This window comes from Lutra lutra, chromosome 2, assembly GCF_902655055.1.
Source record: "Lutra lutra chromosome 2, mLutLut1.2, whole genome shotgun sequence".
Lineage (NCBI taxonomy): Eukaryota > Metazoa > Chordata > Mammalia > Carnivora > Mustelidae > Lutra > Lutra lutra.
Genome location: NC_062279.1, coordinates 151,512,707 through 151,525,351, shown reverse-complemented (window position 1 = coordinate 151,525,351; position 12,645 = coordinate 151,512,707). Strand labels below are relative to the sequence as shown.

At 40.2% G+C, this 12,645-nt stretch overlaps 1 long non-coding RNA gene across 4 annotated transcripts; it reads right to left on the bottom strand.

Annotated features, from left to right (window-relative positions):
- Nucleotides 1-1,090: 1,090 nt before the first annotated feature.
- On the bottom strand, nucleotides 1,091-9,239 carry LOC125094325 (uncharacterized). 4 transcript variants are annotated; one of them, XR_007125460.1, is made up of 4 exons: nucleotides 9,221-9,239; nucleotides 6,911-7,037; nucleotides 2,176-2,469; nucleotides 1,091-1,212 (listed from the first exon to the last, which is right to left on the bottom strand). It is a non-coding gene; the product is annotated as an uncharacterized LOC125094325 (long non-coding RNA). The 4 variants fall into 4 exon arrangements; XR_007125459.1 differs by lacking the exon at nucleotides 9,221-9,239 and adding an exon at nucleotides 7,569-7,652; XR_007125458.1 differs by lacking the exon at nucleotides 6,911-7,037.
- Between the last annotated feature and the right edge of the window lie 3,406 nt (nucleotides 9,240-12,645).

The window sequence follows — 12,645 nt, the reverse complement described above, 5'->3', positions numbered from 1 at the left end:
AGCCTAAATGACAGATTTATTTCTCACATTTCTGGAACCTGGGAAATCCAAGATCTGATGTTCCAGTCAGTTTGGATCCTATGAGAGCTCTCTTCATGGTTGAGGATGATCACCATCATGGAAGCCTCACCCTTATAAACCTCAACCAGGGGCGCCTGGGTGGCTCAGTGGGTTAAGCCGCTGCCTTCGGCTCAGGTCATGATCTTGGGGTCCTGGGATCGAGCCCCGCATCGGGCTCTCTGCTCAACAGGGAGCCTGCTTCCCTCTCTCTCTCTCTCCCTCTGCCTGCCTCTCTGCCTGCTTGTGATCTCTCTCTGTCAAATAAATAAATAAAATATTTTAAAAAAATATATAAACCTCAACCAGCTCTAATCACCTCCCAAAGCCCCATCTCCAAATACCATCTCATTGAGCGTAGGGCTGCAACATACACATTTTGGAGGGACACAGGTTACCTAGAGTGTGTTTCGTTTGTGGTTTGTAAAACTTCAATTTCATTCTATAAAAAAAAAATGTGTTCATAAACCATGGAGATAATTTGTTATCAAGTGAGTGTGTAGTTCCCTTTATCTCCTGCCATGTGGCTTATGTTATATGTATTAAATATAGCATATTACACTTAATATCAGTTCACATGTGATTTCCACAAATAGTTACAAATCCCCATTCTATGCTGGGTACTGAGGTCTGTGGAGGAGAGTTGAACCTGACCTTACAGAACTCAGAGTCTAATATAAATTGGAGGGTTTTCCCCCCAGATTTCATTGTTAAACAAATGTTTTAGTGAATATTATTTATGTCTAACTGACATGTGTGTTTTAAGAAGAATTGTGTGTGTGTGTACCTTCAAGCTAACATGCACTTTGTAATTTCATTCAAACATTGATAGTCTGTGAATACCTTCTTCAGGAGAGTCATATCCTTGGGCTGGGATCCTTGTCAAATGAGTCTTTATGTGACCTGGACCTTTCACAGAGATGCATGCATAGTGGACACTCCATGATGCTGGCTGGAAGATTGAGGAAGGCATTGGCATTCCCGTATCACTCAGCTCAGGCTGCCATAACAATTCATTGCCCGGGTGGCTTAAGCAACAGAAGTTTATTTTCTCACTGTTCTGGAGATGGAAATGTGAGATCAGGGTAGCAGCATGGGCATATTTTGACAAGGCCCCTCTTCCCAGATTGCACATGGCCATCTTCTCACTGTGTCCTCACATGGCAAGAAGAGAGAAGGAGAAGCTCCTCTCCTGTATCTCTCCTTTTAAGAGCCCTAATTCTATTGAAACAAGGCCCTAACTTTATGAACTCATTGAATCTTAATTATTTCAGTGAAGCCTCTTCCTCCAGATATGGTCACATCAAGGATTAAGCCCTCAGTGTATGAATTTGGAGGGGGTGGGGCACAAACACTTAGTCCATAATAATTCTCATTTTACAGATAGGAAATCAGGATATGACAGGATGTCAGCAATGCTTTGTTCCAAATGCTGACTCCCTCTGATGGGTACTGGGTGCTTGGATCCTGGGAGGGGAAGGATTCTGGAGCCACACCCAGGCTCAGAGGGAAGCAGGGCATGAATCAGTTAACTGTGTGTGTATGAGCAGGGGCAGGAACCAGCAGTGTGTGTGCTTAGCACTACACAGCATTATTTTCCTCTTTAATACTCACACCCTGCAAGGCAAGCATTTTCTTTCCGAGATTACATGACTGCCTTAAAGCTGGAGAATTTAAGTATTTTACCAGAGGGCAGTTAAAGGTAGGACTTCTATTTGAACCAGTTTAAATGCCTTTTTATGGTGCAACTGACTTAACTTGAATTCCTTTAATTCTGAGGACTTTGTCAGTTTCTCACTTCACAAGACATTTTAAAAAACATATATTCATCAGTCAAATCACAGTATTCAAGAAAGTAGAAGCATAATTGACTCTCAGAGATCATCTAAATTGAGTGATTAAAAAAATATGTATTAGTGAAATCTTTTTGTCAGTGAGGTGTTATTAGAACTCCACTAAATAAAAAGCAGTTGAGTTGAGCAGGATAAATGCTTCCCTTTGCTACCCCCAGATCCCTGGAATTATCTCCAGGAAACCCCAGAATTCTGCGGAATGTAATTTATAAACCACCGATCCAGCTACCCTCTTTATTCATTTAGAAAGGCACCAATTACTTACTGAAGGTCACACAACTAATTAATGGCAGGGCCTGGCATCTAGCTCTGGACTCTTGATTCTTAATGTGATGCTGCTTCTAGTACACAGGTGTTGAAATATTTTTAAAAATCATCTGTCACTTTGAGGCACCAAGTTCCTCTGGAATCATAACTGAATTATGTAGGGCACGTGAGGTTTCTTGAAAATCCCAAAGAAAACAAAGGGAAATTGGAAAAGCACTGTGGGATTGACTGCAAACAATTGAAATTCTTCTCCGTTAAATGTCGAGATGAAAAGGCCAAGACAAGCACAGTTCTGCAAAGAGGAGAAATGAAAAGTCAAGTCAGAAAGCTTTACAGATGTCGATATTCTGCTGAGAAGACTTAGTTCCAGAAGAAAAAAAAAAGCTCTAGTTACTGAGCACATGCCAGCTTCTGGTTCCAGTATAAATGCCCAGTCTGACTCTGGCTCAACCTGGTGTGTGTTTAATGAATATTTCAGCGGTTCCTACAGAGTTGAAGGACTTTTGAGGTCAATGAGGCCCATCTACCCCCTCCTGCAAGAATCTTCTTCACAGCAACTGTCATTGTCATTCGGGTGGGTTACCAGCTCTCACACCTGGTGGGATAGCTCTGAACATCAGCAAGACCACACTTGTACAGAGCTTAAAAAGAAAGGGGGAAGGGAAAATTCTTTCTGTGAAATTAACCCATTTGATTTTTTCCAACAATCCTGAAGATGGTACAATTGTCATCATTTTACAGGTGAGAAAAAATGAAGCTCAGAAAAGTTAGACAATTGGTCCTATGGTATATTGGTACCATATTGGTATATATTGGTGCATATGGCTAATTAGGTCACAATGGGCACATGAACCCTAATCTGCCTGAAGTCTTTCTACTGTTTGGCAGATATCAGTTGTGCATACAAATATTGGTTTCTGCTTTCTTTCATGGGCAAATCACTGGATTATGTGCTCTAGATTCTTATGCACCTCAGGTGAACCCAGGAAACTGATTTATGGCAAATTTAATCAGAAGTATTTGGAACCATGTCCAAAGCTGGTCCTTAGGAGCACCTGTTCCTTTCCAGTAAAGGTTGGGGTTGGGGAAGAAAGAAATCTCTGAGGATCTTGAAGGAGAAAGAGCTACAAGATAGAAGGTGTTTGGATCCTTGAATGACTTCACAGAGCTCCCAAGCCCCCAGAACTGCTTCCTCCCTGAATTCTTTTTCAGATTATTAACCCATCATTATTTCCTATTGCAACTACAGAGTAACAGACCCTGGAGATGTTTGGGAACAGCTTCCTTTAGCTCTTTCAGTCAAATGCCAGAAAAAGGTGGCAATAACCACAGCTCCAGGGCTATTAGAGCTAGCATTGTGATGTTCCAGGTTAGAAGTTTTACCAGGTCACCTGATGCATAATTATGGGCTGAAGTACACATCTAGATTCCCATTATGCATTGATAAAATTGTCAAAGAACTGTGATAGGGAGAAATGCTACCAAATCCCAGCTGCCCTTCAAGGTTGAAAAGCTCATTCCCCCAAGGTGAAGGAAGCATTGTTAGGTCATAGCTTGCTTTTGAGTCTCTCTCAAGAGATGGCTCTTGGATGAAGAAATCCACCTCACATAACATCATAACCCCATTCCCAGGCACATCATTTATCCAATGACTGGTCCAATGTTGAAATATAAAAGCTCTGTCCCCTTCAAAATTTGTCCTATCAAAATTTAGGACAGTTTGGTAGGCTATCCAATTTCCCAATTCCACCTACCCTCTCTCACCCTCAATCATGAGATTATTGGAAATATTTGTTGTCACTGTCATCCTGAAAAGATCTGATTTTCCTTGATTCTGGTGAAGTGTCCAAATCTTATAGTTAAACAAATGATTTTTAGTGACTATGTATTTGTAAAAGCATGGCCTTAGGAAAAGGATATGCAAATAACAATTTTCTCTATAAAAGAGGGGAAATAATGATATGCTCAAAGCCATGGGCCCCCCAGAGAATTTTGGAACTACTTTAATTTCCTTTGTAATGTTTAATCCACTCACTTAGGCTCTTCCTGGAAACAAGGTGTTTAGACTTAGCAGGAAAACATTGCCCTACCTCAAATATTGTGTGACCTGTGACCATGTCAGTCTTCTTTCTTATAATCGGATTTATCCAATTCCTTTCGGAGGCTTCTTCTGCTTTGGGTACATACTTCTGTCATTGTTCACATCATATCATCACAGTCTAGTGATTTTAATTGTGATTATCTATTTACATGACCTTCTCCACCCATCTAGGATTTCCTTCAGAACAAATAAGGACAGTGACTTATTAATTTCTGAACTGCCCTGGTCTTCATACGAAGGGGTCCTCAAGAATGGTTTCTTCAATGTTGTTGGAATGAATTCACATCATAGTGCTTGCCACATAAAGGCCAATTACAGTGGCTTTATTTACCACAGTTCTTTTGTTACCTTATCTAAAACATAAAATGGAAAACTTCATAAAACCCAATCTGGCTATAAAGTTGAACAAGAGGATATGAATGTAAAAATATACTCTGTTCATCTCAAAAAAAGGAGATAGGCCTTGCAAAAGAATAGCAGTTAGCCTGGAGGAGTTTTTTTATTTTTTTATTTTTTATTTATTTATTTTTTATTTTCAGTGTAACAGTATTCATTATTTTTGTACCACACCCAGTGCTCCATGCAGTCCATGCCTCTCTAATACCCACACCTGGTTCCCCCAACTTCCCACCTCCCAACCTCTTCAAACCCTTCAGATTGTTTTTCAGAGTCCATAGTCTCCCATTGTTCATCTCCCCTTCCAATGGAGGAGGAGTTTAAAGAAGGAAGTTTTCATATAAGTTGGGCTTGAATAGGTCTGTCTCCCTCCATCCTCAACAGCACCCCCCAAGTGTATTACTATCTCATGCTTTAAACTTATAGAATCTATAATGAGGAATATGTGGTTTTCCTTCTCATGCAAATACAGAGCCTTGCACATAGTAGGCCACTCCATAGTAAATATGTGTTTAAGGAAAGAAAGTAAAAAGGCAAATTAAAAAAGGTAAGAAGAAATGAAGGGAAGAAGGAAGGAAGAAAGGAATGGAAGGAGGGTGGGAGGGAAATTAGGACAATGTTAAAAAGACTAATTGCAGTTTATCTTATAACTACCTACTTTTGTCATAACAAAGCTGACAGACTTTCTATTATACCATACAATCTCACTGATAGACTAAATCTTTTTTTTTGAGGTCATATATATATATATATATATATATATATATATACACACACACACACATATAGCAGCCAATTCAACTGAATCAGGAATTCAGAGGATATCCCAGTCATGCCTGGTGCTTCAGTCTTCCTAGAATCTGGCCTTCCCTTGATCTGTGGTCTGATTCCCACTCTTTTTTTTTTTTTATTTTTTTAAGGATTTATTTATTTATTTGACAGGCAGAGATCACAAGTAGGCATAGAGGCAGGCAGAGAGAGAGAGGTGGAAGCAGGCTCCCTGCTGAGCAGAGAGCCTGACATGGGGCTCAATACCAGGACCCTGGGATCATGACCTGAGCTGAAGGCAGCGGCTTTAACCCACTGAGCCACCCAGGCTCCCCTGATTCCCACTCTTAAGCAGTTGACTCCATGATAGAATTGAAGACAATCTGAATATTCCTTTAAAAAATTAAGTAGGAAAAGATTAAAAGTCCAGATGATGGGTATGTGAAATCAAACCAAACCCTTAAGTAAGAGATACTTTGATTCCAAGTAAAATAGAACAGAATCTGCTATAATAAGGAAGAGACGTATTACTTAATCCTGAGGGCAGGGACACACTGAAGTATGAAATCTGGTATCTCACAAAAAGTTTCAAGGGTCAAAGTTATACAAACAGTCAACCCTACAGAGAATTGAAAAACCTCCTGTCTTGATGTTCCTGTCATTAATTGCTGAACTCCCAGTTACCCAATGAAGCATTATATAATTTTTGCTCTGGGCATGGATGTAGCAATGCCTTAAAATAAACAAGATAGTCAATTAGAATTAATCTGTTAAAAAATTACCCTGCCAAGACAAACTGTAGAAAGTGGAAACAAAAATTAAGCAGCATTAAGAAACAAGGGATACATTTATGAGCCTAACAGTGATCACTAATCTCATAATTCATGAGGTCCAGTTGCTAATACGTTCATTCATTCACCCAGCCTGAATTATTCCCCTGTTCCTGAATATGGGTTAAGCATGCTCAACTCTGGCCACTGAATTGGGGCTTGGTTGCAAAGTTCTGAATGAGGGATGCATATGGTCCAAGAAGGTCTAAGCAAGAGGAACTAAGTTTAAAACCTGGACGCTGAATTAAATACTAATTTCAAAGGAGAGAATACAGCATGATGATGAAACCCCAAAGGAAATATATTCAGACACTGGTGGATGTCTCAGACACTGATAAAAGTTTTGGCTTCTCTTTAAGGGCTATCACATGGATCTTATAGGGGCTCAAGGGAGTTCCCCTATTTTCAAAAGTCGAGTGTTGAGATGGATCTATCTATTCATCCAATATCACCATCCATCCATGCTTTCACATATCCACCACTTATCCCTTTTAGCAAGTTGGAGTAGGAGGAGTGAATGGAGACACAGCTAAGTGTCTGCTGGTTAAACCCCATTCACCTATGTTCATGTAGCACCTGCCACCAAAATTTAGAAAGAGACCTACCAGTTTGTACTGTGGTATTAACTCTGCTCTTACCATCCACACTAGGAGGTAAGAAGAATTTCCACAGTAATTGGTAGCTTTGTTGGTATAATCCAATAGCAGAAATACTTTGATTTCCTCACCCATAAATGGAGTTGGCAGTAGAACCTACTTCACAGGGCTGTTGTGAAGGTTAAGTGAATTTAAAAAAAAATGTTAATAAGGCCTAGCACTATTACAACTTTCAAGAGTACCTATAGATAATAATTTATATTTTAAAGAGTATTATCACAGCCAGTATTTCATGGGTTTCTCTGCAAACACATGCAAATGAAATGCATTTCTTCTTACTTCAGAGCTTAGAAGATATCTAACAACCCTCTTCACTCTCTCTAAAATAATTGAGCTCCTTGAGGGCAAGGCGGGATGTTTCCTGCCTGGTCTGCTCAGTGCACATAGTATGTGGTAGATAACTAACCACTACCAGTTAAACTATCAAAGTTGCAAAATCTTCTTGGATGGTTCTCTGAACTGCCCTGTTGACTTCTCTTTGGCCACTTCCCTGGTTTAGGTCTCATATGTCCTCTGGATTGTGGCCATAGCCACCCACCTGGCCTCCCTGCTGCCAGATCCATTTTTCTCTAGTGAGTTCAGAGTCATCTGTTCAAAATTAAATTTGGCTACACTGCTTTTAAAGCTCTCAACAGCTCACCATTTCAGCAGGAGGTAGCCCTCGGTCCTCACTCTTGCTCACCAGGCTCTGTGCAAAGTGCAGGTCTCACCATTGTTGTAGAGCTCTGTCTGTCAGCCCACTCCAGTGACTGGTCACAGGGGAGAGTGATAGGGCCAGGAGGTTAGGGAACATCTCCCCTCCTATCCCAACTCCCCCACCTGTCATGAGCATCCCCCCTCCCTCTCATCACTCTCACCCCAGAATACTGCATTTTGGCATGGGGAGCGCTGTGTAGTAAAGGTCTCTGTGCTGAAACCTAAGGGCAGAAAAGGTGAGAATATTTCAGGAGAGGAGGATGCTTTCCTCTCATTCATCTATCTTTAAAAATTTAATAAATTTTTTATATAAATTTTATATATTTTATATATTTTAAATAAATAAATCTTTTGAACATCTGTTCAAAAACATGTACATCACAGGATAAACTTATTCTTTCTGCATGCCAAACAAACCACATGGGTCATGTGGCAGCCAATCATTTTGAGAAAGATTAATAGCAACAGCTGGGACTGTACTGTGCATTTTTGCTGCATTGTATAATTTCAGTTCTTGCAATAACATGTGAGAGTATCATAGTAATTAAATTTTACAGATTAGAAAACTGACCTTCAAAATGTTATGAAACTTTGCTAAGATCAACCAGTATGTATGTGCAGAAGTGGGATTTAAATTCAAATTAAGACTATGTTTACAATGAAACATAAAAGCATGAATCTTACTTGTGAAGGGTATCATAATCCTCATTAGTCCCTATTTAAGTGAACCCCACTTTCTGTCTCTAGGGAAACCTCACCAAATTTTAGTCTATCTGTTAAAGGTACTGTATTTGAAGTCCCAGGAACATTACAAACTCTTCAGAGGATACTGAGATTCCCCCTTGGATACTCTTGCACATTCTGCACCTCACCAGGGATTAAATACTTTGGTGGCCTAGTTTAACTGTTGATGGGATAGAGAATATAAGAGTAATTAAGTTGCCGCATGAAAGACTATGATACCTGAGTGGGACTCTCTCAGTGGGTATTGGAGACCAGAGAGACTTGGTGAGACACCTGGAAGGAAGCTTCAAGACACTGTTCAGCAAGAGTTGGGAACAGTGCCAGAAGGCACCTTCACGTTGAAATGATTGATTTCTTCACTCATCTCCTTCCTCCTACACTGTAAGCTCCTTGGAGGTAGGGGCCATGTTTTCCTTGAACTGGATGCACAGTTTCTAGCAGTGCGCAGCACAGAGTGTTTTTATTACACAGCTTGAGACAACTAGTGACTTCTTGGTAGGATGGAGAAGCCCAAAGAGCAGAGCTGCTGTCTTGGTGGGCAGTGCTGGTGCATCATAATTTGGGGATCCTGTGGGATCACCCTGCCTCTCTATACAGCCTTGTTCACAACATTCACCCCCACTCACTGTGCATGCCCCCACCACACTGACCTTCTGCTAGTTTCTGGAATATGTCTACCTCCCCTCTGCTGCCTGTCCGAGATAATCTTGTCCACATTCCGCTGCATGACTCCCTCTTCTTCCGTCTCAAAACATACCCTTCTATAACCCAGCTTTTGTTCTGTCTTCCTTTTATGAGCTCCCAGACAACATTTTTTCACAGTATTCACACAATTTTAAGATTAATATTTACTTAGTAGACCTTGCTTGTTGACAGTAGACCATGTTGACAGTTACAGTATCTTAGTGCTTGTCACAGTGTCAAAGACAGAGTAGGTAGTCAATACTTATTGAATAGTTGATTTTCAAAAGCTATGTGCCAGAAATTATGATGCCCAATGGGATAAGTAAATGTCACTGCATTTATGCCCTTTATGATGAAATAAAGAATACAAAAAGTGCTGGGAGTGGGGTGGGTGCCTGGGTACCTTAGTCCCTTACGCATCTGCCTTTGGCTCAGGTCATGATCCCAGGGTCCTGGGATCAAGCCCACATCTGGCTCCATGCTCAGTAGAGAAGACTGCTTCTCCTTCTCCCTCTGTCCCTCCGCCTCCACTCATTCTCTCTCTCTCAAAAATAAATAAATAAATAAATAAATAAATAAATAAATAAATAACACTGGGAATTGAGTAGGGGAGAGAACAGAGAGTTTGGTAGTAAAATGCACTAGACACTGTATGAAAAAGAATAGGCATGCTTTTTATTTAATCAAAAATTTAATATGGTCATGTGCCAAGGGCTTAATGCGACAGCTAATATGTAAGTAAAGAACATTGTTACATTGACAGTATTAGATACTCTTGTGTGGAACCTACCAAAGCAACAGACTCAAAAATGACAGGAAAATCTAATTCAAAGAATGTTATAGCCAAAGTGGTGGATGCACAGCTTAGAGGTGTTTATTCATAATGAAGGTAGTGTGTGCACATATTATGTTTTATAATTCACACAACATTCTCTCAGGTGGTCATCAGTTCTCTTGATCCTACAGCTGTTAAGCCATGACACATGCCTTTTGAGATTGCAGATCTGTTTGTGTTCAGCAACAGGCTGTTTCTGGGATGGTTGGGATTCTGCCAAGGTGGCTGACTGGATCATTGTACCCATACCTGTTCACAAAATATCTTAGATTTTTATTTTTTACATGTTATCTACAAACAGAGAGTACTCTGTATGTGTGGTTGTGTATATTTTTCATAATCTAGTCTTGACACTTTTTTTTTTATCTTTTAGTATCCTGGTACCCTTAAAATTTGGGAAAGCCTATGTCATTGGGAGGCCCTGTGTCCACAGTCCCTTATAAATTGAAGAGAAGGGACATATTCAACAGGCCTTAGAACCAGCAAGGCTCAGATTTCTCCTTCCTCTGAAAGAGACTCTCTGAAAGCCCAGACTCTCTAAAAGCATGAGTATTATGTTCATTTTCAAATTTCAGTGCCTTGATTCTCAGCTCTATGACTACTTCTGAATCATGTCAACTCTTTGTGTCTTAGTTTCTTCATCTATTAAATGACAATGCAAATTTCAGTCCACAATCCATATTCCACATTTCTGAAATCCAGAAAAAGTTCTGAAATATGAATTTTTTTCCCTTAAGTTTGGTCAAAAGTTCTTTCTAGCAGCAAAACTTTTCTGAATTGGCATGCAACTATTTGAGCAATCATTTGTCACACTTTGTCTCAATATTCACAATGTGAGGTCAGACATGTTAATGTGATTATGCTGGAGACATTATATAGTATACAACATATATACTATGCTTTTATGGAGCCATAAGTTTCTGCAAGCTCCAGGACCTTCATGGGAGGGGCTGTGGCCCTGTTCTTCATGGTGTGCTTCTGGGATTTGAAAAAGGTAGCATCCTTGATTCATGGTAAGAACTCGACAAAGGGTAGCCCTCTTTTCAAGGTATTCTTTTGGCTTTCCCTCATTAAACATTAGTACCCCTGCCCCTTCACTGGCCATCTGGTTAGTAAACATCAGGCTTTTGAACAAGCTTTCATTCTATTTGTGATTGAGCATAATATCAGCCGTTGATTGTATAAGAGAGAGAAGAGGAATAGGAAGAGGGAAAGGAAGAGGAAGAAAAAGAAGAGGAGGAGAAGTGAAAATAGGAAAAAGAAAACACAACCAAGGAGAGAACAAAAGAATCAAGGATATAAGAATGAAATATGCCTGTTGCCCTAGCAACAGGGCTTATACTCCTCACCCCTATAAAACTGTTCTCTCTTTAGTCTCTGTTGATACCTATGCTGCCAAACCCAATGGCAAAATGTTTAAGAGGAGTCCCTGGAGTCAGACGGTCTGTTTGACACCAAATAGCTGGGTGATTATGGTAGACCTTAAATGACACCCCCCTGCCCATGATCCCTGCCTTCTGTACTCATGGCAGTGTAGAATCTCTTTCCCATGGCTGCAGATAGAACCTATGACTTGATTTTAATCAATGAAATATGACTAAGGTTATGGGTGGCCACTCTCATGATTGCATTACATTGTATAAGACTGTCTTGCTAGAAGACTCGTTCTAGAGATTCTTGCAGGCTACATGAGGTAAATAGCTACTCTGAGGAGATTCACAAGGCAAGGAACTCCAGGTAGCCTCTAGAAATTGCATGAAGCCTCTTGCCAACAGCTGGCAAAGAACTGAGTGAACTTGGAAGCAGAATCTTCCCTCTTTGAGCCTACGCATAAGAACACAGTCCAGCCAAACTTTGGTTGCAGCTTTGTGAAGCTCTAAGCAAAGGACCCAAGCAAGTCGTGGCTAGACTTCTGACCCACAAAACTGAGATAATAAATATATGTTTCGTTTGAGATGCTACATTTGTAGTATTATCATCACGCAGCATAGGAAAGTAATATAGTGACTGTCGGTGCCAACCTTTCTATGCCTTGGGTCCCTGGGCCACAAAATGGAAATGACAATAGTATTCATCCTGGGGCATTGTTGTGAACATGTGATGATAACATATGTAACACAGAATAGTACTGGTACATCAAGAGTTACATAAGCCTAGCTATTATAATTACACACGGCATAGTCTCTTCACACAATTTAACGTCTTGAAAATATTTGCTTCTTTGGCCTTTAGAACATCTTGTCCTCTTGGTTCACTTCATATGTTTGCTCATATTTCTAAATCTTATTCATAAACTTCTCTTTAGTCCTTCCATCAGGATCCTGCCTTCTTGTCTGCTCACCTTTAGCATCTTCCTGAACGTTCCAGGGAAGAATTCCTTTCTCTTGCCCACAGTATGTTAAGCACTTTGAAAGGACTAGCTTTCTGCAGACCCTGATTGAGTGTTGTTGTTGTTTTCTGGAAAAGAATGAGAGATTCTAAAAACAAAGAGATGAATTCAAGTAGAAATAGTATTTAGGTCCCTGGTGTACCTAAGACATTGTGACAGGTACACATTGTCACATTGTGACAGACTACACAATGTGTAGTCTATACAGCTGTCCACTGATATCAGCATTATTTGCACCAAGGAAAGAGAAAAAAAGGAGGCTCAAAGAAGTGAGTGGCAGTGTGAGAGAAGGAAAGAGCATTAGCTTTGAAGATAAATCTGGGTTCAAAATCACCCTCTGCCTCTTAATAGCTGTGTGACCATAAACAA